Consider the following 27,519-nt stretch of genomic DNA (forward strand, 5'->3'; position numbering starts at 1 on the left):
TATCTGTCTGGTGACCTCCCCAGTTTGTGTCTGCCTATTCACCCTATATAGGATATCATTTGATAGCTCAAAATGGGGGAACACTATCACCCCCTGTGCATCTACAATCTGCTCATCAATTTTCACCAATGTCACGGGAGACTCCTGTGGCGGGTAGGATCTCGGTGGCCGGAACAGCACGAGCGTAGTAGGGGTCACAAGCAGGGGTCCGAGGCAGGCGGCAGGTAGCGAAGTCAGGTAACAAGCAGGGGTCCGAGGCAGGCGGCAGGTAGCGAAGTCAGGTAACAAGCAGAGGTCAGCAACGAGGAGACTGGAACAGGACAGGCGGGGCAGGACAGGGACTGAGAACAGGGAGCAGGGACTGAGACCGGGGAGCAGGAACAAACAGGGAAAAGCCAGATTACTAGCAAGGGCTTTAACTGTGAACAGACTCAAATACAGGTACAGGTACAGGAACAGATCAGGAATCAGAGGCATGAGCAATACTGAAGGAGTCTGACTTCAAGCAAAGGCAAAAGCAACAGACAGGAAGCAGAGCTATCAAGGACAGAGACAGGAGCAACAAGAAGACAGACAGGCAGACAGAGGAACCCAGAGGAAACAGAAGACAGCAGCACACCCAGTGGACAAAGAAGAACTATGGCTAAGCAGGAGGTCTAGGCGATCCTGACATTACTCCCCCCTCTCAAGAGCGATCTCCGGACGATCCTCCAGGCTCTTCCCGGAGGCCTTGATAAAAAGAGGACGCAAGGTGGCCCACCTCTGGTGGTTTGTCAGCGGACAGAGGGTACTCCACAGGTACATTGGGTGCTGCAAGGAACCTCCGAATGGGTGCGTTCAACCCAAATGCAGGGGCAGAGACATCAGAAACGTGGGCATCAAAGACGGGTGCAGCCTTTCTACATGAGTCAGTGGGGACACAGAGTTCACTCTTCGTGGTCTCTTCTTGTGACCAATATATCTCTTTTAGTTTTGGAATCTGGAACTTCCCAATGGATACGTTCAACTCCATTGCAGAGGCATGGACATCAGGAATGTGGGCATCAAGGATGGTTGCAGACTTTTCACATGGGTAAGTGGGAACATAAAATTCACGCTCCATGGTCTCCTTTTGTGACTGCCGTTTCGTGGTATCACCTAAAATCTCATTAAGACCAGCTATTTGATTTTTCAGCTCTTGAAGCTGTCCTTCTGCACTTCTTTTCACACTCAATGCAGTTGTCAGTTCGGCTTCTTTCGAGTTGCGTCGCGACTCCATATCTCCCAGCTGACTCAGAGTAAAACTTAAATATGTTTCATCTTCTTCATTTCTGATCTGCAGCTGCCGGTACTCCTCCCGGGCATTGTCCAGCTCCAGCTGCAGCGGGACCTTATCACGGGCTGTGTGGTCCAATAATTTGCAGGCATCGGCCATTTTGACCTCATAGCGCTGTGTCAGGCCAGCCACTTGACAGACGGACACCTTCTCTCTCTCCTCCTTTTTGGCAAGCTGTGTCTTGAGCTCAGCGATCTGCGCCTGCAGCGCTGTGAGTTGCTGAGATGTGTGTTCAGCTGCTAGCTTTAGCTCTTCCTCCAGCGAGGCTCTGGTTATGCTCAGTGTGGCCTTCAGCTCCTCATGCTGTTCTTTGGGGACACACTGGGTACTCAAATAATCTTACAGCAGCTTTATTTTGTAGGCAGTCTGGAAACTTTCTTCCTGCAGAACTCGCTGCTTTTCTTCAGCATTCACCCATTTCTCCTTGGTGTCCTGCAGATGTGTACGCAGTTCTCGCAGCTGACTCTGCAGCATATTTTCTGCTTGTGTGCGCCGCTCCAGGGAGACACTTTCTTCTTGCAGCACTCTCTCTGCATTCTGCAGTGTTGTCTGCACATCCAACTTTTCCTGGGCCAACTGTTTCTTCTCCTCTCCTAATTTATGGAGTTTCTTATCTCCTTCACTGACTTGGACATAGAGATTCTTGCACTCTTGGGATACAGTTTCAAAACTGATATTTAACCCTTCGAAGATTTCTCTCAATGAACATAGTTCTGTGTTGAAGTGGCAACTATTCTCCTTAGAGGCTTCCAGCTCCTTAGTAAGCCTGTGAACCTCTTTCTGAGATGCTTCCAGTGCTACGTCAACTTGAGCCATGAAAGTCTGGTACTGGGCAGAATCAGCGTAGGCCTTCTCCAGCTTACTTGACAAGATTAACCTGTCATTCCCCAACTGATATTTTTCTTTTTCCCAGTCACCCTCTGCTTTTTCCAGCGCTAATTGCATCCTTGACTTTTCTTCTATCAATAGTCTGTTCTCCTCTTCTGATTCATGGAGTCTTTTATCTCCTTCACTGGCTTGGACAGAGAAGTTCTTACTCATTTGGTTTATAGTTTCAAACCTACTATTTAACTCTTCGGAGGCGTCTCTCATCGAACGTATCTCTGTTTTCAAGTAGCATGTCTCCTCCCGATCGACTTCCATCTCTTTTTTGAAGTAACAAATGTCCTCCTGGGAGACTTTAAGCTCTGTATTTAGCCTGTCAATTTCCTTCATAGAACTTTCCAGGAATTCGTTACCTTTAGAAGCGAGGCGCCGATTTTCAGCAGCATCAACATATGCCTTCTCCAGCTCACCTGACATGACATCCAGGTCACTCTCCAACTGGTTCTTTTCTTTTTCCTGGAGAACACACTTAGCAATTGCTGAGGATAGACAACTCTGTAGTGCAGAATTAGCTTCTTGCTCCTTATCTAAACGTCCATAAAGACAATCAATCGCTTTCTGTGCAGCTTGAAGTGTCTGAGTAGGGGCATCTTTCTTCTCTTCCACTATTCTTGGGATACGTCTGTGAGTTGCCTTAAGTTGCAGCATATCTCTTTCATCAAATCCAGACTCTGAGGTTAAATTTTCATTCTTAATTCCTTCTGCAACTTCCACAGTAATGCCTCCCTTCTTTTTCTTCTTCTTCCTTGCTTTGAGAAGTTCTGAAGAATCAGTGGTACTGTGTTCACATTTACTGCTCAAGACTGTTTGAGTGGGAGCCATAATTTCAGACATGGGGAAACCACACTTCCCAAGAAACCAGTAAAGAGGAAATGTGTTTTTAAAACAGAAGCATTAGAATGAACAGGAATATTAGACACAGAGAGACACAAGATAGGAGAGCTGACCTTTTGAGACTTTAGCATCAGTCACAGAGATTTATAAATGCAAGGAAAAAACATAGACAGAGAAACCTGTAGTTATATCTGAAACTTTAGAAATCAGGCGTAGGGATATCATACAGACAGAGAGAACCTGCAGTTACATCTGAATCTTTAGGCATCAGGCGTAGGGATATCATACAGACAGAGAAAACCTGCAGTTGAATCTGAAACTTTAGATATCAGGCGTAGAAATATCATAGACAGCAGGAAACTAATACAGAGAAAACTTGTAGTTAGATCTGAAAATTTTGCCATCGGACATAGGAATATCAGACAGAGAACCCTGCAGTCAAATCTGAAACCTTTGATATCAGGCGTAGGGATATCAGACAGAGAACCCTGCAGTCAAATCTGAAACCTTTGATATCAGGCGTAGGGATATCATATGTTGCAGAGAAACAAACTTTAGGGGAACTTGCAGGTAAACCTGAAAACTTAGAACCAATCATATGAAAAACTACAGATTGCAGGAAAAATCACAGTATGCAGTAACAAAATAATAGAAGCACTCTTGTCTTTTGAAATGGGAACCCTGTGAACAGCAGTGGTCCAACCAGTGATGCAGAGACAAGCCTTGTTCAGGAAATGAAAAGTCAGAGTCTAAAAAGGTGGCAACAGGTACTGCAAGGGTAAACCCAGGCACTGCACAAAAAGAAAAATCTCAAAGAAAGCTGCAATAGTCTCTGCAGCAACAGTTCTAGTCTCAGCAAAAATGTTTTTTTGTTATGAACGCAATAATTCTTGCAGAACACTTAGCAGCAAAAAAACCCCTTCCCAACTGGGATTTTCCAAAAAAGAAACGAAAGTACTTATCTTCAACCATGCGGATGTGGTCTGCTGCAGCAGGCAGGAAAGGGTGCAGGCAGAAGAAGAATCTGTTCCAGCGAGATCCAGAAGTGGCCTTTGCTTTCTGTCACGGGAGACTCATGTGGCAGGTAGGATCTCGGTGGCCGGAACAGCACGAGCGTAGTAGGGTTCACAAGCAGGGGTCCGAGGCAGGTGGCAGGTAGCGAAGTCAGGAATCAAGCAGGGGTCCGAGGCAGGCGGCAGGTAGTGAAGTCAGGTAACAAGCAGGGGTCCGAGGCAGGCGGCAGGTAGCGAAGTCAGGTAACAAGCAGAGGTCGGCAACGAGGAGACTGGAACAGGACAGGTGGGGCAGGACAGGGACTGAGAACAGGGAGCAGGGACTGAGACCGGGGAGCAGGAACAAACAGGGACAAGCCAGATTACTAGCAAGGGCTTTAACTGTGAACAGACTCAAATACAGGTACAGGTACAGGAACAGATCAGGAATCAGAGGCATGAGCAATACTGAAGGAGTCTGACTTCAAGCAAAGGCAAAAGCAACAGACAGGAAGCAGAGCTATAAAGGACAGAGACAGGAGCAACAAGAAGACAGACAGGTAGACAGAGGAACCCAGAGGAAACAGAAGACAGCAGCACACCCAGTGGACAAAGAAGAACTATGGCTAAGCAGGAGGTCTAGGCGATCCTGACAACCACCTTGTCATACTGTCTAGCAAGGACTGGGTCTTCTCTTTGCTTCTGGCGAAAGTCAGGGAGGTACAGGTCTGGTAAATCTCCAGGGCCCATATCCCCCTCCCTTTGGCCATCCCCAGCCATAACTTGTGACCTCTGACTACTAGAATGGTCCCCTTGAGACCCAGATTTCTGCAACCAGTCCTGTTTGTCCGAGCGTCTTTGCTTCCGAGTCTTTTGAACCCGGTGTCTTCTGGGAAAAATGTCTGCCGAGAAGGGGAACAGTTTGCCAGGGTTCTCCTGAGCCCTAGAAGGAGGCTCCTCGTGAAAGACTGGGGCCATTAGATCCGAAAATAAAGGCCAGTCCCGACCAAGCACAACGGGGGCAGGGAGCCAAGGAGCGACTCCTACTTCGAGATAAGCCTCCTGACCTTTTACCTGTAGCCGGATTTTGGCCGTCGGATAGTGTTTTACATCGCCGTGTATACATTCTATGCTCCATGGGGAGTCAAAAGAACACACGTTAGGCTTTAACAGTTCCTAGAGGACCAGAGTTTTCCCAGAGCCCGAATCTACAAGGGCCTGGACGGTTTTTCCCCCAATCAGGGCTGGAAGTAGCCAGGGCTTGTAATTTTCCCCAGTAAAGGCAGAGACGACGGTTCTGCTGAATGAACTATCCATCTGTGGACAGTCTACATACTGGTGGCCTTGTTCTCCGCAGGCGAAACATGGAGAGGGTTCCCTCGCAGGAGGGGGCTGTGGATAGCGCTCCGCTGGACTGGTTACTGGAGATCAGGCATCTGGTGGGTCGTGTGGGCGATGTCCTCGGAAGTTCTTCTCATTTTGCGATGAGCTGACATCCGGAAGGAGATGAGGGTCTCGGCGGGGACCAGCATTTGGACTTGGCGGTTGCGTATGGACGGGCCGTAGGTTCCCCATTGATCTGACCTCCCTCTTTGGGCGTCCGCAAGTGCCGGTGGAGTCAGGTCTACGACACTCGCCTGCTGCTCAGCCCCAAGGAAGTTCTCCACGAGTCGGACCGCCAAAGCTAGGGTTTCAGCAGCGTGGCGTTTTACCCACGAGCGTGCGGAAGGGGGTATTATTTGTAGAAATTGTTCCAAAACCACCTGCTCAAGAATTTCCTCCTTAGTGCACTCCTTGGGCTGTATCCAGCGCATACACAAGTCCAATAATCGCTGAGCGAGGACCCGGGGTCTCATCTTAGCGATGTACTTCAGGTTCCGGAACTGCTGCCGGTAGGTCTCTGGGGTCAGACCTAAGCGATCCCGTATGGCTGCTTTTACTTGTCGGTAGTCCATTGCCTGATCTGCTGAGAGACCCTGATATGAGGCCTGGGCTTCTCCTATGAGGAGCGGGGCCAAAGCAGTTGCCCAGCGATCTGTAGCCCAGCGCTGAGCTTCGGCAACTCTTTCAAATGTCAGTAAAAAAGCCTCTTGATCCTCATTCAGCGCCATTTTCCTCAGGAGTATCGGGGGGTATGTTTGCAAGTTCTGGACTGGCAGAATGGAAATGGGTCAGCAATGACCCATGGAAATGGGTCAGCAGCTTGGCAATCCGCTCATCTTGTGCTGCCTGTAGTCTTTCATCTCTCTCCGCTTGCAGCCGGACCTGTTCCTGCATTAACTGTCCCTGCTGTCTGGTCTGCTCGCACAGAAACTCTTTCAACATTTCTTGCATTCTTGTGTGTGTGTGTGTGTTTGTGTGTGGCCCTTAAACTGCAGGAGCCTTTTGAAAAAATCCCAGGACTTCTGAACATCATATGTTGCAGGGTACATGCAACTACACACGCGGGTTTCTTGACAAGGCTTATTAATTTAGCCTTAAAAGATATACAGCACACAAAAACAAAAATAGCTTTTCATCAGCAAACAAAAAGAAAACTTTTTTTTCTTCAGCAGACAAAACAAAACAGTTTCTCTTTAGCAGACAGTGTAAAAATCAGGCAGCTACCCTTTTCTATGCAGGAGACAGACAGTTCATAATTCATGTACTTTGATAACAGACCTTGTTTCAGTAATCTCTTCAGTAGCTTACTCCTCTCTCCTCAACAGCCACCCATGTGTCTACAGCCTGGGGTTTTAACACACCTTGATTAGGCAGCTGGGATCCAACTAATTGTCTGAGGTTCCCAGCTGAAGTTAACCTAGTCACTGCTGCACTGCAGACTAGACATAGGTTTTCCAGGCATATAGCTGGTGGCTTTAATTTACCCTGTCACATTCCTCCCCTGTTAGTGTGTGGCTGGGGCTACGCACGGCTGAAGCCCGACCATCCACCCCTTCTCTAGAAAAGAAGTCAACATTTGCGTTCTCTTTTCCCGGCCTGTGCTGAATCTCAAATGAGAAGGGTTGGAGGGCCATATACCACCTAGTCAATCTAGCATTGGAATCCTTCATACTATTTAACCACTTCAGTGGAGCATGATCCGTCACCAAAGTAAAATTTTGGGATCAGCTGGGATCCAAATAATTGTCCTGAAATTCCTAGCTGAAGTTAACCTAGTCACTGCTGCACTGCAGACTAGACATACAGTAGGTTTTCCAGGCATATAGCTGGTGGCTTTTATTTACCCTGTCACAACTACCCTTTATATATTAATGTGATGGTGTTATTGCATCTCATTAATGAAATAATGTGATGGAGTCACTGTCTGCGCAGGTTGGAAAGAGCTTGCAGTGTGTACTGTATGTTCCAGCATGCAGGCAGTTAACCTACCCTGGAGAGGCTAGATGCAGGTGGAGCTAATTAAGCAGACCTTAATGAACAGGGCTTTAAAGGCAGGAAGGAAGCTGCCACAAAGAGAGCTTGTTTTTCCCCAGGAGGGTTGAGAGACTTCTCCCCAACCAGGAGGAAGAGCTGGTTGGTACAGTTACCCAGGCCTGCTGGATGCAGGGCCTACTGGGACTACCTGGGATACACACCCAGGACTAGGCTTCATGAAACTGAACACGCCAGCTGGATGCGGGGCTTGTCTTCAAAGAACCGGTGTTCCATAGACTGCTGCGGGAGCAGAGCTGTCCTGTCAATGTTGCTATATCCAGAGGAATTTACTGGAGTCTCCTGGGACCAAGTTCCCACAACCTATCAGATAAGGACTTTGATATTGTAATTTATAGTATGTATCTAAACATGAGTGTGTTTTTGGCTGGTAACCAGCTTACCTGGCCAGCCAATTAGAGAGAGACCTGCTGAGTAGTCAGTCTCCCAATCACTGCAAGTACAGCTTAAACCACCTACTTTGAAGCCATCCTTCCGCAGGTGTTGTCAGAACAGCCTTGTGGCAGTGTCAATAAGACTCTTAGTGGTTTAAGTTTTAATTGCAGTGGTTTATTCTGACCATCACAACAAAACATAAGGTACACTGTCCCTTTAAGAAAACCAAACCATAAAATAAAATCATACTCCTCTTATGAGACTGACTACACAGCAGGTTCCTCTCTAATTGGCTGACCAGCTAAGATGGTTACCAGTCCAACACACTGATTTAATTACATGATACATCCACCAATCCGATTGGTATCGTTGAATGGATAAAACACTAGTTGCAAAATAGGCGACAGAGAGTTGTAATGGAATACATAGAAGAAGGTGACCAGTTGAATACTTCATGCATCTGTATTGGGACCAGTGCTCTTCAATATCTTTATCAGTGACATTACACATAGTCTGGTAGGGAAAGAATGCCATTTTTTTTAAAGATTACACAAAGATCTGCAACAGTGTTGAAGGGGGGGAGGGGCAACAGAATGAATAATGATTTAGATAGATTGGAGGAAAGGTCAAGAGTGGGGCAACTACAATTTAATTCTAAACAGTACAACATATTGCACTTGGATCACAAATGTAAAGGAAGAATATAAGATAAATTGCACTATATTGTCAACTACTATAGAGGAAAGGGACCTGGGAGTCATTATTTCTAGTGACTTCAAAGTACACAAGCAATGTAACAAAGCAATGTGGAAGGCCAGCATGATGTTAGGCTGCATAGGGAGAGGTATTCACAGCAGAGGGAGGTGGTGATGCCACTATATAAATTATTGAATAAGATTTCACATAGAGTACTCTGTTCAGTTCTGGAGTCTATATCTCCAGGACATAAATAAATTGGAGATTGTGCAAAGAATGGATAGTAAAATGGGGTATGATCTAAAGCATTAGACATCAGAAATATTAAAACGACCTTAATATGTACAGTTTAGGGGATAGAAGTGAGAGGGGGATATGATTTACATTTTCAAATACAATAAATAAAGGGTTTCAATAAAGTACACAGGGGGCACATTTCAGTGACAGAGAAGTGCTTGAAGGAGAGGACATGCTCTGAAGCTGGAGGGTGTCATGATAAGGTAAAGGCTGGTACATTCGTTAAAAAAATGACCTCTACTCTTTCACACAGTTTTTTACAAGGCTTTTGTGAAATCTACACAATCAATTAATTACTACCAATTAATAAATCTAGCACTTGGTTTAGGTACGTATATAATATTATCTTATATGTTTCCACATTCATCTGCACCTATCTACAAATAACTTATATATTGTTTATAGTAATTGCTATTACACATACAAGTCAAGAATAAGCTTATCCATACCCTCCAACTGTACCTATTTAGCAGGTACACTACATGTTTTTGTGTCCTGTAACACGAGCAGTGCCTATTTACCATGAAAGTTTTTGTATGTGGTAAGCTGTACAGGTTAGGGGACTTCCATTGAAAGTAGCTCCATGCAGCACGAGTAGAGAAACAACAGTGGTACCTATTTTTATGTGCAATATGTTGTAATTTATGAAGTAAAAGGCAAGCAGTGTTAGCAATCTATAAGGGCTTAGTTTCGTCAGTTGTCAAGGGATGGCTAAGTTAATTTGAGCATTAAGGGGCGATTCACTAAGCAGTGATAATTGCTTTTAAGTACGATAAATGGCTTTTAAGACCGATACTGCCTGCTGCGCGATTCACTAAGCAGTGCTAACAGTGCTTTATCGGCAGTAAAAGGCAATTTTTCAACAAAAAAAAATGTTGAAACAAATACGTCCAATCAGGCAAAAAACGGCAAACGCGCCATTTTTTGCCAGTCAGCGATAAGCAGTGATAAGTGAATCGTACTTTAAAAGCACACCAGATTTTTGCACCAGCTAAAGGCTGGCACAAAAGAAATGGAGCCATGAATAAAATCATTGTTTACATATTTTTCACCACACAATTAATACAACAGGCCGGCGGGTGTCCCCAGGTGATCCTCGCGAGAGTCCGGGGGTCCCCACCGGCCTGCGGTACCAATCGTGTGGCCAAAAAAAATAACAGGCAGTACTTTTAAATAAATACTCACCCCTCGGCCCCCCCCTGCCTCCTAAAACATAAGGTACATTAATGGTCAAAATTACTAATATCCAGACATGGATAATAGTGCATTTGTCCATTACATATAAAACATTAACTTGCAGAAATAAAATAAATAAAACGTGCACTCACCCCTGCCAGGCTTCCATGATGAAGGCCGTCCTCATCCTCATCACTGTCCATGTCCTCCGTTGCCACAAACAATGCAGTACAACCAAAAAATACAATCTAATGTCCCCTAAGCCCTTAGTGGTTATTAACCGCTATAGTAATTAAGGGGTTAACCCACCCTCTCCGACTACCTAACCAGGAGGCCTAACCGCTTAACCACCCTACCCAGGCAACTACCCCCACCCTTCACCCATTCATTGGTACAGTGGGTACATCATGCTCGTGTAATATGGGCATGATTTACCACTATAGCAAGAAATGGTGAAGGAATAAAAAAAACAGGCCGAAATAAAAAAACATTACATTGCAAAATGAACACATTACTAATGCCAATCAAACAATTGAATGGCACAGTGGGTATATCATGCCAATATAATATGGGCATGATTAAACACTATGCCAGCCAAAAGTCAACCCGAAAAAAACAATCACCAACAGGATCCAATATATTCAAAACAATCTCAAACTAAAACAAACTAAAAAGTAAAAAGAACAAAATTACCACCAATTAATTAATCAAATCCAAAATAAAGACCACGTGTTTTAAAGTTTTTTTCTGGTCTTACCCACTTGTGAGCCTCCGAGTACACCCTCTCCCCCCGTGAGCCACCGAGTACACCCTCTCCCCACCAGTGAGCCGCTGAGTACACCCTCTCTCCCCCCAGTGAGCTGCTGAGTACACCCTCTCTCCCCCCAGTGTGCCGCCGAGTACACCCTCTACCCCCCCCAACCCCAGTGAGCCGCCAAGTACACCCCTCCCCCCGTGAGCCGCGTCCGTGTCCCAGTACCTCTGCCGGAGTGCTGGCAACAGCAGCAGGACTCAGCTCTGCCGGGGGAGAGAGTGGGAGGGGGGGGGGGGCTGCTCCTGAGGGTGTGGGGGGAGGGGAAGTCAGGAGATAGGGTGGCAGGATCCTGAGAATAACATACACAGATACAAAGACTGACACAAACACACACACACACACACACACACACACACACACACACACACACACACACACACACACACACACACACACACACACACACACACACACACACACACACACACACACACACACACACACAATAAATATAGAAGTACAAATAGCAAAAACATTTAAAAATCACCCATTTCTAAAAAATACAAACCCAAGTGCAAAACATGCAAGGTGTGTAAACATATAACACATGACATATATATATATATACATTAATATGATATAGTAACTGTAATGATTTTTTAAATGAAAGGGGTGTGTGCCGAGCATGGGCGTTCAAAGTCAAACTTCACTACTTTTCAGCAATGATATTGTACTTTTATTTTTATGATTTTGATGGAATGAAACATTTTTGAGAATGACAACACACAAAGAAGTTTCACTTATAACGCGCGTGCTCGGCACCCCCCCACCCCCCATTTTTCTGTTATTGTATTATCCTATTGTGTTGTAATGGTGCTCGTCTCCAATCAGGAAGCAGACATACAGGGCTAAGGTAGGGATGCAGACAACTGACCAGAGCACAGGGACAGAGTCCTGTTAGAGTATCCGATGTCGGTAAGCAGGCAAAGGTCAGGGCTGTCGGCAGTGGTGCAAAGTCTAGTAAACAGGCAAAAGGTCAGGGCAGGTAGAAAGCAGTGAGGTCAGGGTCACAGTCTGGGGTCAGCAACAGGGAATCCAAACAGACAGAAGGGTAAGGCGTGACATCGTAGATAACAGGAACTGCAAATATAAGAACCTTGCTCGGCGACTCCCACTAGGAACTACATCTTTATATTGCAGGCTGCCAGTACACAAAATGGCCAAATTTAGCAGAAAGGACAGGCAACCTGGAAAACCCGAACTTCAGCAAAACCCAGCATGGATCGAGCAGAATCCTTACATATGTTAGCCTTCATTTCAAGAGTATGCAATAAATTTTATAGTACGTTTTATTTTGCCCAGGGTGTGCTCCGTTCTTTATTAGAGGACACTGCTATTCTTTTTCAGCAACTCTCTAATTCTGCTTTAACAAACAAACATGCTTTTACTTATTCATTTAAAACAGTGTATAAAGTGAAGATAGTCTAATAACACTGTATTTATGTTACTATTTCAAGAGAACTGAAAAAAAACCAGTGTATGCAATTATATTTGTGTTTGTATTAAACTTTGACACCTCAGTGCTTTATTCACCTTTGTTATTGGATTCTAAAAACCAGACATCACTTCCCAGCATTGAATATTGGTTGACTCGTCTGTCTGCTTGTCTTACTCCTGTGGAGAAGGCAATCATTTATTTTATAATCCATACCTTTGTAATCAATAACTGACACTCAGAGCATTGATAAAACAATAGTCAAAGTACACTTTAAAAGAAGATTTTTTTTTTTTTTTAGGGAATCGGAAATACGTGTACTACCCATATTCTGAGATACTGTATGTACCATTTTGTGTGCTAGTGTTTCTTTTTTTAGGAAATCAATATGGCCACCATCAGTGCCTCACTCTGAATAGTCAATAGGAAGCCACAATGCCCGTGAAACATGACATACCAGCTTCCTTGGAGGAACCCGGTGGTCCTATTTCATTTCAATTTTACATGAAGGAAAATGGCAGCCCTTACTGTATATGACTCTCATTCAAATTACAGTAGGTTTTTAAAAACAATGCTGCATTGTGACGATAGCTTCCACAGGCTTATTAATATTACACAAAAATAATTGGGTTTGAACTGAACGAGGCTTAAGATATAATAAATTGTATTTATTCCTTAGAATAAAGGTGAACACAACAGATAATACAGTAACAAACAAGAAGTACACTTACTTAAGGGTTGGGGAATGAGAAGTATGATGTAGCATTTCTTTCAGCAGTGAGGAAATCATTCAGGTGATATCAGGTAACCATATCAGCAAACGAAGACAAAGGATATATGGGTGGACAGCCGTTTATAAACCATTCTCCTTCTATTCTTAACCTTAAGCACAGGGGATTGGTTTACAATTACCTCCAGCCACTCACTAACGTGGGAAAGCATTCTGACCCATGCCCCCCTGCTAGTTGGCACATGGGCAGTAGAACTCTGGGGGTCTCATTTCTGAAGCCCCACATTTACGTCAGGAATGCCAGAAAGTCTACTATTTGGAGTTCTGGCAGGAAAACCTTTGTTGAAAGGTGTTAACTGGAACACTTAAGACCTGCCCTGGTTTGGGCTTCGGATAAACAGTGAGGGTGATAAAACTCTTTGAACAGCACTTAAATCCTAGACATAGCGGCGTCCCCAGGGCCATCTGCTACCTTATGGCCCAAAAGAATTTCCTTTTGAACTTATCCCTACCTTAGGATACACTATTAAGCATAAAACATAAACGTATTAAAATATCCGGTTCCGTTAGGTTTAGCAGGTCCAAACTTCCCAGTTCGCATTGCCAGAACTGGGACACCATATGGTCAAAAAAGCGACTTGCTACGACCTAAGAAACCGGAGTTACACAAATGCACATTAAATCATTTTAATACAAAAATCTCCATTGAAAAAGAAATCTCAGCTTTTCACTAAATCCCCATTGAAAACAACGGGCAGCTCCGCCATAGACTTTCAATGGTAAATCGCCGCCATTGAAGTCAATGGGGGTTTTCTGCCATTGAAGTCTATGGGAAAAGTCCCGAACTTCAAGGGGGTCCATACTCCGTCGGGTTGGCCCAAGCGGGTCAAGGATGGTTCTGCAGCGATGCCGGAGCAGTGGCTACAGATACCCCAAACCCTGATCCGCTGAACCCTCCGGAACCGGAGATATGGATTCCTAAAATTCAGCATTTCTCACTTAGTCATTTTTCTGAGCCGTTTCTGCCGCCGCCGGCAAAGCCTATGGCGCGACCCGCTCTATCTGGTTCGACCCTTATGGGGGGTCCAGGATTCGGGGACCCGGTGGTGGTCGAGTGGGGGGACGCTTAGGAACTAGGGGCAAAAAGAATTTTATCCCTAGGTGCCCTAGAACAGTTTATTTCCCCGCTAATTGACGTTGAACTTGACCCAGTGATTTTAGCTCTTTTGAAAGACATTGTATCCGCTTTGCGGTTTGCGGTCTGGACGGCAGCCAACTAGGTTACCTCGAGGCATCTCCATTGAAGTCAATGAGCCCATTGACTTTCAATGGGAAACCGCCGCTCTCCCTCTCGGGCGCCACCTGCTGGTCACTACAGGAAACAGGACGAAAACAGCACAAATTCCTATTGAAATGCATTGAGCCCTAATGGCGGCCAATGGGGACCTGCAAAATGGTGCCTGAAAAGGCGGGAAAACTACACAAAGAGCTATAATCATTAAAGAATTATTAACCCTTGTGCTCCCGGATGGATTCTAGTGTGTGTGTGATGCAAACACTGAGTAACCAGACATTACAATGGAACAGGGGAAATACATTTACATGTCATAACAAGGGTTACATCACATTTCTGGACCTCAGCCCAGTTAACCCCTTGTCTCCCTGGTGCGGTCAGGGGTGGCCAAATGGGGTGCAACCCCTTTAATACCGGGCCACCCCCTCTCTCCCTCTACACCTCCCCTTCTTAATGCGTGTCCTGTGGCCCACTGGCCCTGACGGGGAGTGGGGCACTGCTGGCACCATTAATGAATTCAGTCTCAGAGGGATAGTCCTGGCTTGAAAGCCCATCAGCATTGCTGTTTTCACTGCCCTTTTTGTGCTGAATGGTGAATTCAAATTCTTGCAAAGCCAAGCTCCATCTCAGCAGTTTGGCATTTTCCCCTGATACCCTCTGTAGCCAGCTCAGGGGATTGTGGTCGGTAATGACCGTGAAAGCCCTCCCATAGACATAGGGCTGGAGCTTTTTGAGTGCCCACACAATGGCCAAGCACTCCTTTTCAATGGTGGCATATGCCACCTCCCTGGGGAGCAGTTTGCGACTGAGATACACCACAGGGTGCTCTTTGCCGTCGTCCCCCACCTGGCTCAACACAGCCCCCACACCAAAGTCAGAGGCATCAGTCTGAATAAGAAAATGCTTGGTATAATCTGGGGCAGCCAGGATGGGGGCCTCAGCAAGCGCAGCTTTCAGTGCCTGGAAAGCAGTTTCACAGGCAGGAGACCAGGTAACAAGCACAGGCAGTTGCTTCTTAGTCAGATCAGTCAGGGGTTTGGCCACGGCGCTGTACTGTGGGACAAATTTCCTGTAGTACCCTGCGGTGCCCAAAAAGGCCATGACCTGTTTCTTGGTTTTTGGAACAGGCCACTGAACTATGGCTTCTACCTTGGCTGGCTCTGGCTTGAGATGCCCTCCACCCACCCTGTGCCCTAAGTACAGGACTTCTGCCATCCCTACCATACACTTAGTGGGTTTTAAGGTAAGCCCAGCCTCCCTGATTCTATCCAGCACCGCAGCTACATGTCCTTTGTGGGATTCCCAGGAATTACTAAAGACAGCAATGTCGTCTAAGTAAGCCCTGGCATAGCTCTGCATCCCTTCCAGTAACCTATTGACCAGGCGTTGGAAGGTAGCCGGGGCATTCTTCATCCCAAATGGCATCACCAAAAACTCATAGAGGCCACTTGGAGTGATGAATGCTGACTTCTCCCTAGCCTCCAGGGTCAGGGGAATCTGCCAGTAGCCTTTGCTCAGATCCATGGTGGTCAGATACTTTGCCCCCGCGAGTTCATCTAGTAACTCATCCATGCGGGGCATGGGGTAAGCATCTGACACCGTCCCAGCGTTGAGCAACCGGTAGTCCACACAAAACCGGGTGGTTTTGTCCTTCTTAGGCACTAGGACTACTGGACTTGCCCAAGGGCTCTGGGACGGAGTAATTACCCCTAGGGTCAGCATCTCCTCAATCTCTCTCTCCATACTTGTCTTGACCTCTGCTGACACTCTATAAGCGTGCTTATGCAGAGGCTGCAGGTCCCCTGTGTGTACTGGGTGTTTGGTGAGATGTGTGGTCCCTGGCATGTCAGTGAAGAGGGCGCTATACTGAGCTAGCAGGTCCCTGGCTTCTCCCTTCTGCCTAGCACTCAACTGTGCCCCGATCTCTACCTGCTCAACAGTGTTTCCTTGCTTTGCCTCCCCTAGGAGATCAGGCAGAGCATTGCTCGCCGGATCCTCCAGCAGTGGGCTACAAATGGCCATTACTGCTCCCATACTCGGTGCTCGGTATTCCTTTAACATATTAATGTGATATGTCTTGTGCCTCTCAGGCGCTACCTGTACAACATAGTTGCACTCATTCACCTTTCGGATGACCGAATACGGTCCCGACCAGGCAGCCATTAACTTGTTCTCCCGAGTGGGTTTGAGAACAAGCACCTGCTGTCCTGGGATGAACTCTCTGCTACGGGCCTGCTGGTCATACCATTGCTTCTGCTTGGTCTGAGCAGCCCTGAGGTGGTCCTGGGCCACCCCCATAAGCATCTCTAACCGGTCTCTGAGATCTACCACATACTGGATCACTGAAGCATCAGTAGCGGTAGTCTCCCCCTCCCATCCCTCACGGAAGAGGTCCAGAGGTCCACGTACCCTGCGGCCATATAGTAGCTCGAAGGGGGAGAAGCCTGTAGATTCTTGCAGTACCTCTCGGTAGGCAAACAGCAAGTGCTGCAGGTGAATCTCCCAGTCTTTCCCCTCCGCCTCTATAAAGGTCCGAAGCATCTGCTTCAGGGTACCATTAAACCTCTCACATAATCCGTTTGTTTGGGGATGGTAAGGGGTAGTGCGCTGGTGCTGTACACCGCAGGCATCCCAGAGACAATGTAACAGTTCACTCATGAACTGCGACCCCTGATCAGTTAGGATCTCACTAGGGAAACCTACCCTAGCAAAAATGTTCAGCAAAGCTGCAGCCACTGTCTTGGCACTTATGGTGCCCAGCGCTACCGCCTCAGGGTACCGGGTGGCAAAATCCACCACTGTGAGGATGTAGCGCTTCCCTGACCTGCTAGGAATCATGAGGGGTCCTATCAGGTCCATCGCTACCTTCTGGAAGGGTTCCCCTATTATCGGTAGGGGTCTCAGGGGTGCCTTCACACGGTCGCCCGCCTTACCTACTCGCTGGCAGGTATCACAGGAGCGGCAGAAATCAGCCGCATCCCTGGATGCCCCCGGCCAGAAGTAACGCTGCAATAACCGGGCTCGCGTTCTGGTGACCCCCTGATGTCCCGCTAACGGAATAGAGTGAGCTACCCGTAACAATTTCTGTCGGTACCCCTGGGGTACTACTAGCTGTTGCTTACCGGTCAATCCCTTCTCTATTCCCGGGTTCCCTTCTTCTCTGTATAGGAGTCCCTTATGCCATAGGCAGCGCTCAGTGCCCTCCCCTGCCTGAGATTCGGACGCCCGAAGTCTCACGCCGGCCAGGGTAGGGTCTGCCTTCACTGCCTCCCTAAACTGGGCTCCTAAATCTGCCCCCCCCCAGTCATGTCATTGTCAGGGGAAAGGGACACGGTAAGGGGGAACAGTAAGTCAGCCTGTGGTTGCAACTGATCCTGGCTTACCTCCCTGGGCTCCTCTGTGCCCTCCGCTAACGTTGGTCCCAAAGGCTGGGGGACCGGGGTGGCCACCGCCGGCATTGCCGCGGTCTGGCTCCGGGTAACCGCCGCCACTGCAGCGGGCTGGGGCACACGGTCGTAGGTGCAGGTCATCGGTCCCAGGTCATTGCCCAAAAGAATTTCAGCATCCAAACCTGGTAAAACCCCCACCTCCCGCACACCCTTGCCCACCCCCCAATCCAAAAAAATGCGGGCCACCTGCAGGAAACGTGGCTCTCCGTCAGCCACAGTGATCTGCATCCCAGGGCCTGGGATCAATTCCTCTGGCCGGACCATATCAGGTCGGACCAGGGTCACTGCAGCTCCTGAATCAAGTAAGCCAACTGCTTGCCGGTCACCGACTGTGACCGGGGTGAGATGCTTGCTCCTGCCGTCTGTCTGCTGCAGGTCTGCGCTGTGATGTTCTCCGCTCCTGGCTGTAGGCACTGAAGAAACCGGGGTAGGGGTGACATGGGACGTCTCGCTGGGAGTTGTTTCCATGACCGGTCCTGGTTCTTTGGTGGAAGCCACCCGCACGCGGGCTACCGGCTTTGCAGCTGGGGTGCGTTGCCCTCGGTAGGGTCCATTGGAACGCAGGGGTTCCGGGCAATCTGGTCTAAGGTGACCAGTGCTGTTGCAATTGTAGCACTGGCGCTCATGCCGGAGCTCTCCCGCCTTCTGTGACCCGCTGCCCGCAGGCGGCTTTTGGGTCCACTGGGGGGTACTCACAGCTTTCTTGGCCGGCGCCGGTGGGGTTACCGCTTTGGCTGGTACCTTGGCGGTCATCTGGGACCGGCTGACCACATAGTCATCTGCCATCCTCGCCGCCTCGGTGTAGGTCTTGGGCTTTTTATCATACACAAAAGCCCTCACCGCCGGCGGGCACTGCTGCATGAGCTGCTCCTGAAAGATGAGGTCCAGCAGGCGTTGGTAAGTCTTGGCCTCAGAGCCCTCCACCCAGTGTAACCCGTACAAAGCCATGCGGGTCACATAAGTGACATAGGTCTCCTGAGGGTGCCTCTCCTCCAGCCGGAACTTACTTCAGGGGTAAAACCGTGCTGAAACAGCAGAAGTTCTTTCAGGTGGTCATAGTCATCAGCAAACTCATCTGGAAGCGCCATCAAGGTCTGCTTAGCCAAGCCGGAGAGTAGCGGGTCCAGGCGTGCAACCCTATGCTGGGGAAGCACCCCGTACCGCCGGCACTGCGTTTCAAAGTTCCTTAGAAACATGTCAATCTGATCAGTGCCCTCCACATACTTGGTGAGGCTGTGCTTGTCCAGTTGAAGTCCATCTTTGGGGGGTCGGACCGGGGGGCAATAAGCGGGTCTGTTCACTGCCATAGAGATAAACTGTAGCCGCTCCTCCGGTGTCCCTCGGTCTCCCCACGCTGTTATCAGTGCCAGCATTTCAGGGGTAAAGGGACTGGTAGCCGCAGCTACCCGTGCCCCTCCTGCTGCACTTGTCCTGGGAGGTGCACTTGGTCCCTCCCCGGGATCCTGCCAGCCCGGCACTGGGTTCAGTCCCTGATCTCCGGGCGGCTGTAAAAGGGCAAGCTGAGCTACTTCCAGGACCTCTGGATGCTCAGCTTCATATGCGGTGACTGCAACAACCATGTCCTCGACCTCCTGGTCCACATATTCCAGTCCATAGGCACGGCACTTGTCTCTTAGCTGATTTCTAGTTCTCAGGTAATAGAGGTTCTCCGCTTCACTCATGGCTCTGAGTTCTGGGTCGCAGCAGTGAGGTGGTGTGACAACTTGCGTTACTTGTTGCACTACTGTGTGTTCAATATCTTTAGTCCCAGGAACTTGCAATTACCATCAAGTTCCCACTGGATCACAGTACCCCGCAGAATACTGTAATCCAGGTCCAGTTCAGTCCCGCCAGCTGCCACCAGTTATATTAATACGCCTGTGACGATAGCTTCCACAGGCTTATTAATATTACACAAAAATAATTGGGTTTGAACTGAACGAGGCTTAAGATATAATAAATTGTATTTATTCCTTAGAATAAAGGTGAACACAACAGATAATACAGTAACAAACAAGAAGTACACTTACTTAAGGGTTGGGGAATGAGAAGTATGATGTAGCATTTCTTTCAGCAGTGAGGAAATCATTCAGGTGATATCAGGTAACCATATCAGCAAACGAAGACAAAGGATATATGGGTGGACAGCCGTTTATAAACCATTCTCCTTCTATTCTTAACCTTAAGCACAGGGGATTGGTTTACAATTACCTCCAGCCACTCACTAACGTGGGAAAGCATTCTGACCCATGCCCCCCTGCTAGTTGGCACATGGGCAGTAGAACTCTGGGGGTCTCATTTCTGAAGCCCCACATTTACGTCAGGAATGCCAGAAAGTCTACTATTTGGAGTTCTGGCAGGAAAACCTTTGTTGAAAGGTGTTAACTGGAACACTTAAGACCTGCCCTGGTTTGGGCTTCGGATAAACAGTGAGGGTGATAAAACTCTTTGAACAGCACTTAAATCCTAGACATAGCGGCGTCCCCAGGGCCATCTGCTACCTTATGGCCCAAAAGAATTTCCTTTTGAACTTATCCCTACCTTAGGATACACTATTAAGCATAAAACATAAACGTATTAAAATATCCGGTTCCGTTAGGTTTAGCAGGTCCAAACTTCCCAGTTCGCATTGCCAGAACTGGGACACCATATGGTCAAAAAAGCGACTTGCTACGACCTAAGAAACCGGAGTTACACAAATGCACATTAAATCATTTTAATACAAAAATCTCCATTGAAAAAGAAATCTCAGCTTTTCACTAAATCCCCATTGAAAACAACGGGCAGCTCCGCCATAGACTTTCAATGGTAAATCGCCGCCATTGAAGTCAATGGGAAAAGTCCCGAACTTCAAGGGGGTCCATACTCCGTCGGGTTGGTCCAAGCGGGTCAAGGATGGTTCTGCAGCGATGCCGGAGCAGTGGCTACAGATACCCCAAACCCTGATCCGCTGAACCCTCCGGAACCGGAGATATGGATTCCTAAAATTCAGCATTTCTCACTTAGTCATTTTTCTGAGCCGTTTCTGCCGCCGCCGGCAAAGCCTATGGCGCGACCCGCTCTATCTGGTTCGACCCTTATGGGGGGTCCAGGATTCGGGGACCCGGTGGTGGTCGAGTGGGGGGATGCTTAGGAACTAGGGGCAAAAAGAATTTTATCCCTAGGTGCCCTAGAACAGTTTATTTCCCCGCTAATTGACGTTGAACTTGACCCAGTGATTTTAGCTCTTTTGAAAGACATTGTATCCGCTTTGCGGTTTGCGGTCTGGACGGCAGCCAACTAGGTTACCTCGAGGCATCTCCATTGAAGTCAATGAGCCCATTGACTTTCAATGGGAAACCGCCGCTCTCCCTCTCGGGCGCCACCTGCTGGTCACTACAGGAAACAGGACGAAAACAGCACAAATTCCTATTGAAATGCATTGAGCCCTAATGGCGGCCAATGGGGACCTGCAAAATGGTGCCTGAAAAGGCGGGAAAACTACACAAAGAGCTATAATCATTAAAGAATTATTAACCCTTGTGCTCCCGGATGGATTCTAGTGTGTGTGTGATGCAAACACTGAGTAACCAGACATTACAATGGAACAGGGGAAATACAGTTACATGTCATAACAAGGGTTACATCACATTTCTGGACCTCAGCCCAGTTAACCCCTTGTCTCCCTGGTGCGGTCAGGGGTGGCCAAATGGGGTGCAACCCCTTTAATACCGGGCCACCCCCTCTCTCCCTCTACATGCATTAACTGACTATTTGAAAGTTTAGTGATATCCCAACTGCTACGCCATGTAATAAGAGGGAACAGTTAATACAGTTATACAGTATAGTGAATTGATAAGTCCTTCAAGTGTAATAGGACACGACAAAGCATTGTAAGCAAACTGTATTTTCCTTACAAACATCTCTCAAGCTGAATTGCTTTTCTCTAACGTGTTTTAGCAAAATATACAATGATATAAATCAATTGAAAATGTGTGCATTTAATAATCACATTTCTGGGAGTCCTTATCCCTTATTTATTTTACATTACTGACTTTCCTCAAAATGTTTCTATTTGGAAATAAAGTAATGCAGGTAATACAAAATCAAAGTCTACAGAAACTAGCAGGCCAACAAATGTGATCATGCAATTTTGGTGGCAGATTTTTGAACAATGTAATAAAAATACAGTATGACAGAAAGCTACAGTACATTTTCAATTTTGTTTTACCTTTTTACCTTCTCTGCAGGTCAATGGTTAAATAGACATTTTCTAAAAGTTGCAGCATTACAGAGTACTGTATGTTTACATTAGTGAACACAATATGTTTGCATTTGACATAATATTGAAGGTTTGCCTGTAAGGAATCCGCTCCTGGGTTTTGCTGAAACCTTGTCCTTACAGAACCTTGCAGCTTCTGGGAAACTGCCCCTTGAACCTGCAATCAAGAATCACCTGCTTCTGCAATTAGACTGCAGCCTGCTTCTTGCTGCCTCCTATGCAGCTCTGTCTCATTGGCTGTCTGTTCTATTTAACTCCTGCCCCGCCCACCAGGAAGTTGCTGAACATAGACTTACTCTAGTAACTGTGTTTGCCACAGCCTATGTTTGGCCTGTCTGGCCTTCTTGTCATTGTTCTCAGTTACTGGCAGACTCCGCTGCGCGGCTGCGGTTACACTGAAGCCTCAGTATTTCTTGTCCAGTCTGCAGTACCTGTTCCCTGCTTCCAGTCCTGCAGAGGTCAGCATTGGTGCTTCCTGTTACCTGCTGCATATTCTCCTTGCAGAGGCCTGCATCGTTGTTCCTGTTTCCTGCTGCAATCTCCTGCTTCCAGTGGCTTCCGCTACTCACAGCTGTACCCGGCTAGGGGGTGCTGTTTGTGCTGATGTACTGGATCCCCTATCACTCCTGCAGAGGCCTGCATCGGTGCTTCCTGTTACCTGCTGCATATTCTCCTTGCAGAGGCCTGCATCGTTGTTCCTGTTTCCTGCTGCAGTCTCCTGCTCCCAGTGGTCTCCACTACTCACAGCTGTACCCGGCTAGGGGGTGCTGTTTTGTGCTGAAGCACTGGATCCCTCGTTCCTGTTCCTGTCTACGTTGGAGCACCTTCGCTCAAGCGTCCTGTTGCCGAACTCCAGCATGGATATCGTTTACCCAGCCTTCTCGTATCCTGACCCCGGCTTGTCCACGGATTATCCTGCCTTCTCCAGTCCCGACCCTGCTACGTACGACGACGAACTGCGCAATCCGGATCAGCCTGCATGGTCTAAGGTCGGTGTATATCTATCCCCACCTCAGCCCCGCGGTCCGGTCCAGGTTTATGGTGAGCACATACGTTACATTGCCATACCCACTATACTGAAACATTAGAGTGTTAGCTACATTTCTAATAGAGTATTCTACATTAGGAATCATCACTTGCCTCTTTTTATACTAAGTGAACTGTCATTGCAATTTTATTTATTGTAAGGTTCTTATATATATATATATATATATATATATATATATATATATATATATATATAAACCATAATACTGAGTTAAGTTATGGTGAGTAAAAAAAAAGTGACAAAAACCCTCCACAGGAAAGCAAATATGCAAATATAGCTGTGTGCTCATCTGCATGTCTTAGGCAGGTCTGCAACCCCGCCTTTCCCCATTATCACCCAGCATACAGCACTTCCACTGCAGCAAGGGATTCTGGGAAATGACATGCAAATGAGCACACAGTGTCACTTTTTGCCGCAATAACCATTTTTAACATGGTTCCCTATAGGCTTAAGCTTGCTGCATGGTCACAGCTTTGAGCACAGCCAGGGTTAAGGTGCATACCCAGAAAACCACCCACAGACAGCTGTTTCGACCTTGATGTGTCTCATCAGTGTGGGGTTGATTTTACTGGGAATGCCTAAAAATGGTTAAAAATGGTTATTGAGGCAAAAAGTGACACTGTGTGCTCATTTGCATGTCATTTCCCAGAATCCCTTGCTGCAGTGGAAGTGCTGTATGCTGGGTGATAATGGGGAAAGGCGGGGTTGCAGACCTGCCTAAGACATGCAGATGAGCACACAGCTATATTTGCATATATATATATATATATATATATATATATATATATAGTGACATAGTCTAAAGATGTTAGACAGCTTTCTGCCCCGTTTTAGGTCAGAAAGTGCAGGAATAGTTAAAAATTATCTATTCCACAGCTTCACATTAACTCAGGCTGCTGGATGGAAAATCCAGACCACAGATTACAATGGGTCTAGTTCTCCCTCACCTGCTCTTCTAATCACTTGCACAGGTATTTAGAGCAGAGAGGTTTGCATTTCAATCTCTCTCCTTAGAGCCTGGAGGCTGGGGGTATCGCTGCTCTCCTGCATCCAGTTTCGGGGTGGACAGCCCCTCCAAGTATCACAGTACCAGAGGATTTGCCTGGACACTTGGGACCGAGTTCCCACCACGAACAGATAAGACAAACAAATGTTTATTGCTGTTGCTAAAAGACTATGCTGTATCTAGTGACCCTAAATGAGAGGGCATTGTTTTAAGCTGGGGAACCAGGTTAGTTGGCCCAGCAGCAGTTAGAGGCCGATACTGATGTGTAGTTAGATCTCTGAAAGGGATAGGATTTCTTTATATGATTTGGTTTTTATTTCTTAAAAGTGACACTGTGTGAAATACTATGACACTGATATAAGTGAACCGCTGAATGAAAATGTCTGAGTGCCTCTAACCTACACATGTTAAAGCTGCAGTACCTTACTTGGATGAAAATAAAGCAGGCAGAAGCCTGAGTTAAGCAACGTAATACTTTGCATGTTCCTGTTTGTTGTATAATTAACCCTAGAAGACTGTGTTGGGAAGAACCCAGACAGACATCAGTGCTATAAAAGAGGGGCGTTTGTCACATATGGTGGAGAATGCGGGTCGACACTAAAAAGTCTGTGGGTTTGCAAATAAATGCGGGGCTTTAAAATGGCCGCCCAGCTGAACTAAAGTACAGATGCTATGAGTGAAGTCTGTCCCACTGTGTATATCAGTTGTGCTTCTAGCATACACAGAGAATGTGCGAAGTGTGGATGCAATAGCACCCTGAACCCAAACAGAAAACCAAAATGTTTTGCAGAAGAGAAAAAAAAAAAATTGCATCTAGCAAGTGCTGTTTGTAAAGCTAATGCCTTTTGCTGAAGTGAAATTGCAGCTAGCAAATTGTCCCTGCCGGGTTTCTAAAATGGCCGACGTGAAATGTTTGTTTTGCAATGCACGTAATCTTGAAAAACAGTGTCCCTTCAGGCCATACGATGATGACGATGACTCGTATGTGGCCCCGGGAGGAGAGCCGTACCCACAGATGAATTTAGTATGCTGGGCCTGTCGTGTAGTAGGTCACATGGAAGATGTGTGTCCCAAAATTTTCAAAGACAAACAGCTGCAAAAGCAAGCAACGCCCTGTGAGTGCAAGCAAGATGTGGAAGCTACCAGTGAGTGTGTGCCCAGTACCACTGATATCTCTGGAGCTAATAAAGCAAAAAGAAAGAAGAAGAAAAAGAAAACTGTTCCTCAAGTCACAGGGGAAGTGACCGAGCCACTTGAACCTGCGCTGTCAGGACATGCGTCAGAAAGGCGCCGAGATGTGCTGCAGACCGGAGTGACCGGCAGAATTGTCACGGGAACAGTGGAAAAGGAAAAGGAGGAGCAAAGGGAAGCTGAATCCTTGAACCAGGATAAAGAGGCTTTGGTTTCTGCACTCCAAGCTGCCCGCCATGATTATGAAGTCCTGTGGCAGCATTTGGTGAAGGAGCGAGAATGTTGGAAGAAGGTGCAAGAAGCGAACGCCGAGTTACAGAGGTGTATACTCCCAGCTTTACAAGAGTACGAGGCTTTGAAGAAAACAGAGTCTCTCTTACGGATTGAGCTGGAAAAGGTGATGACTAGTCTGGAAAAGGCCAACACCGTAATTGCCACCATGGATGAAAAACAGATTAAGTCTGACAAATTGATTGCTATCCTAAAACAGAAATACGGGAAGGCTCTACAAGAGGTTCATGCGCTCAGCACAGAGGTGCAAAACTCATGCCTGGAGGGCCACGGTCTGAACGCAGAGCTGGGAATGTTGAAGCAAACCCATGAGATTGCCCTGTGTGATTTAGAGACTGTAAAGCAAGAAAATGAGAATCTGAAAATGAAAAATTCAGATTTGACTGACCAAGCAGAAAAAGTGAAGAAACAGTTGACTCAGGAAAAATTAGAAGTGCAGGAAGCACTACAGAATGCATTGATGCACACTCAGACCCAGCACCAGGAGGAAATGGACGCTCTGAGAACAGAATTGCGAGATGTATGCACAAAACAGAATTCTCTCGCGGAGGAACTTAACATATTGAAAAAGGAGAAAAGCATTCGAATAATTCAGAAGCACTGCAAAGCTCTTATCCAAGAAAGAAGGGAAAGAGAAAATTATCAGCGTAAACGCGCCGCAACTATCATCCTACAGGCTGCCTACAGAGGGATGAAAATTCGTCAGTTTAATCGCCGGAATAAAGCAGCCTGTGTTCTTCAATCATTCTACCGTGCCCGCATGGTACGAAACAGGTTCCTCATTATGAAAGGAGCAACTATAAAAATCCAGTCTCTGACTAGGATGACACAGAACAGGATTCGCTATCAAACCCTGAGAAATTCATCACTGGTTATCCAGCGGTACTTCCGCCTGAATAAATGTAGGCCTCAGGAAAGAGAGGTCCAAGACTACATGCCTGCCGGCTGCAAAGGTAAAATGCCACAGGGTACAGCCGGAGTTAGTGAGAGCCCCATCAAGGTGAAGGTGCTCCAGGTAATCAGTGCTTCATCTTCTAAGTACCATATAATTGCCCCAAAGGGAAAATCCCAAATCTCTGAGAGTGATGGTCGTGAGAAAATACATGGCAGTAAGAAGTACCATAAAGGTTCAAAGGTTGCAAAGCAAAAGCGACGAAGGTCAACGCTGGCCTTGAATTTTTCCGGATCTCGCCACTCTGGGCCACAATATAAAGACAAAGACTATCCGGCCCCAGAGTTCTGTCAGAAGCTAAAGAAACAGTCCTGTCATTTGCAGGTTGCTGCGGGTGTTGAAATGAAGTCAGAAGATGTAATGGACTGGAAGTAAAAAAAAAAAAAAAATGTTTGGAAATGACCGATTTTTATGTTATACGAGTGGACTATGTCACTTAACTTTGCAAATAAGCTAGTGTAGTTATGCTATATTAGGCCTCTAGAATAAACATTTTGTAAATATTGCAATGTTATTTTTCTCTTCATTGAAAATGTAGGTAAAACTACAAATTAATATACAGGGTTGACGACCCTTAAGATTACAAGGCTGTAGTTTAAAAACAAAAAAAATAAATATATATATATATATATATATATATAAATATATATAAATATATATATATATATATATATATATATATATATATATATATATATATATATATATGTATATATATTGGTAGCTTACAATATAGGGAAAAAAATGCCCTTTTTGGTTGGTAAATATATGAGGTTCATATTCTAGAGTAGAAAAACCCAGGGAGGTAATAGAAACTGTCTGGTTTTGTGAGTATATTTAGCATATCCTGGGTTATTAGAATGTGTGCTAGACATTATGTTTCAAAATAGTTCCCTAATAGAGAGCAACAAAATATGGTTGCCAAGTATAGTCTCTTATGACGAAAACTATTGTCCATAATTGCCGTTAAAAAAAAAAAAAAAAGTTCATATTCGGGTCGTGAATGTTTAATATTGTACTGGGTAGTTAGCTTAAGTATTTCA

The sequence above is a fragment of the Ascaphus truei genome, chromosome 2 (assembly GCF_040206685.1).
Source record: "Ascaphus truei isolate aAscTru1 chromosome 2, aAscTru1.hap1, whole genome shotgun sequence".
Taxonomy (NCBI): domain Eukaryota; kingdom Metazoa; phylum Chordata; class Amphibia; order Anura; family Ascaphidae; genus Ascaphus; species Ascaphus truei.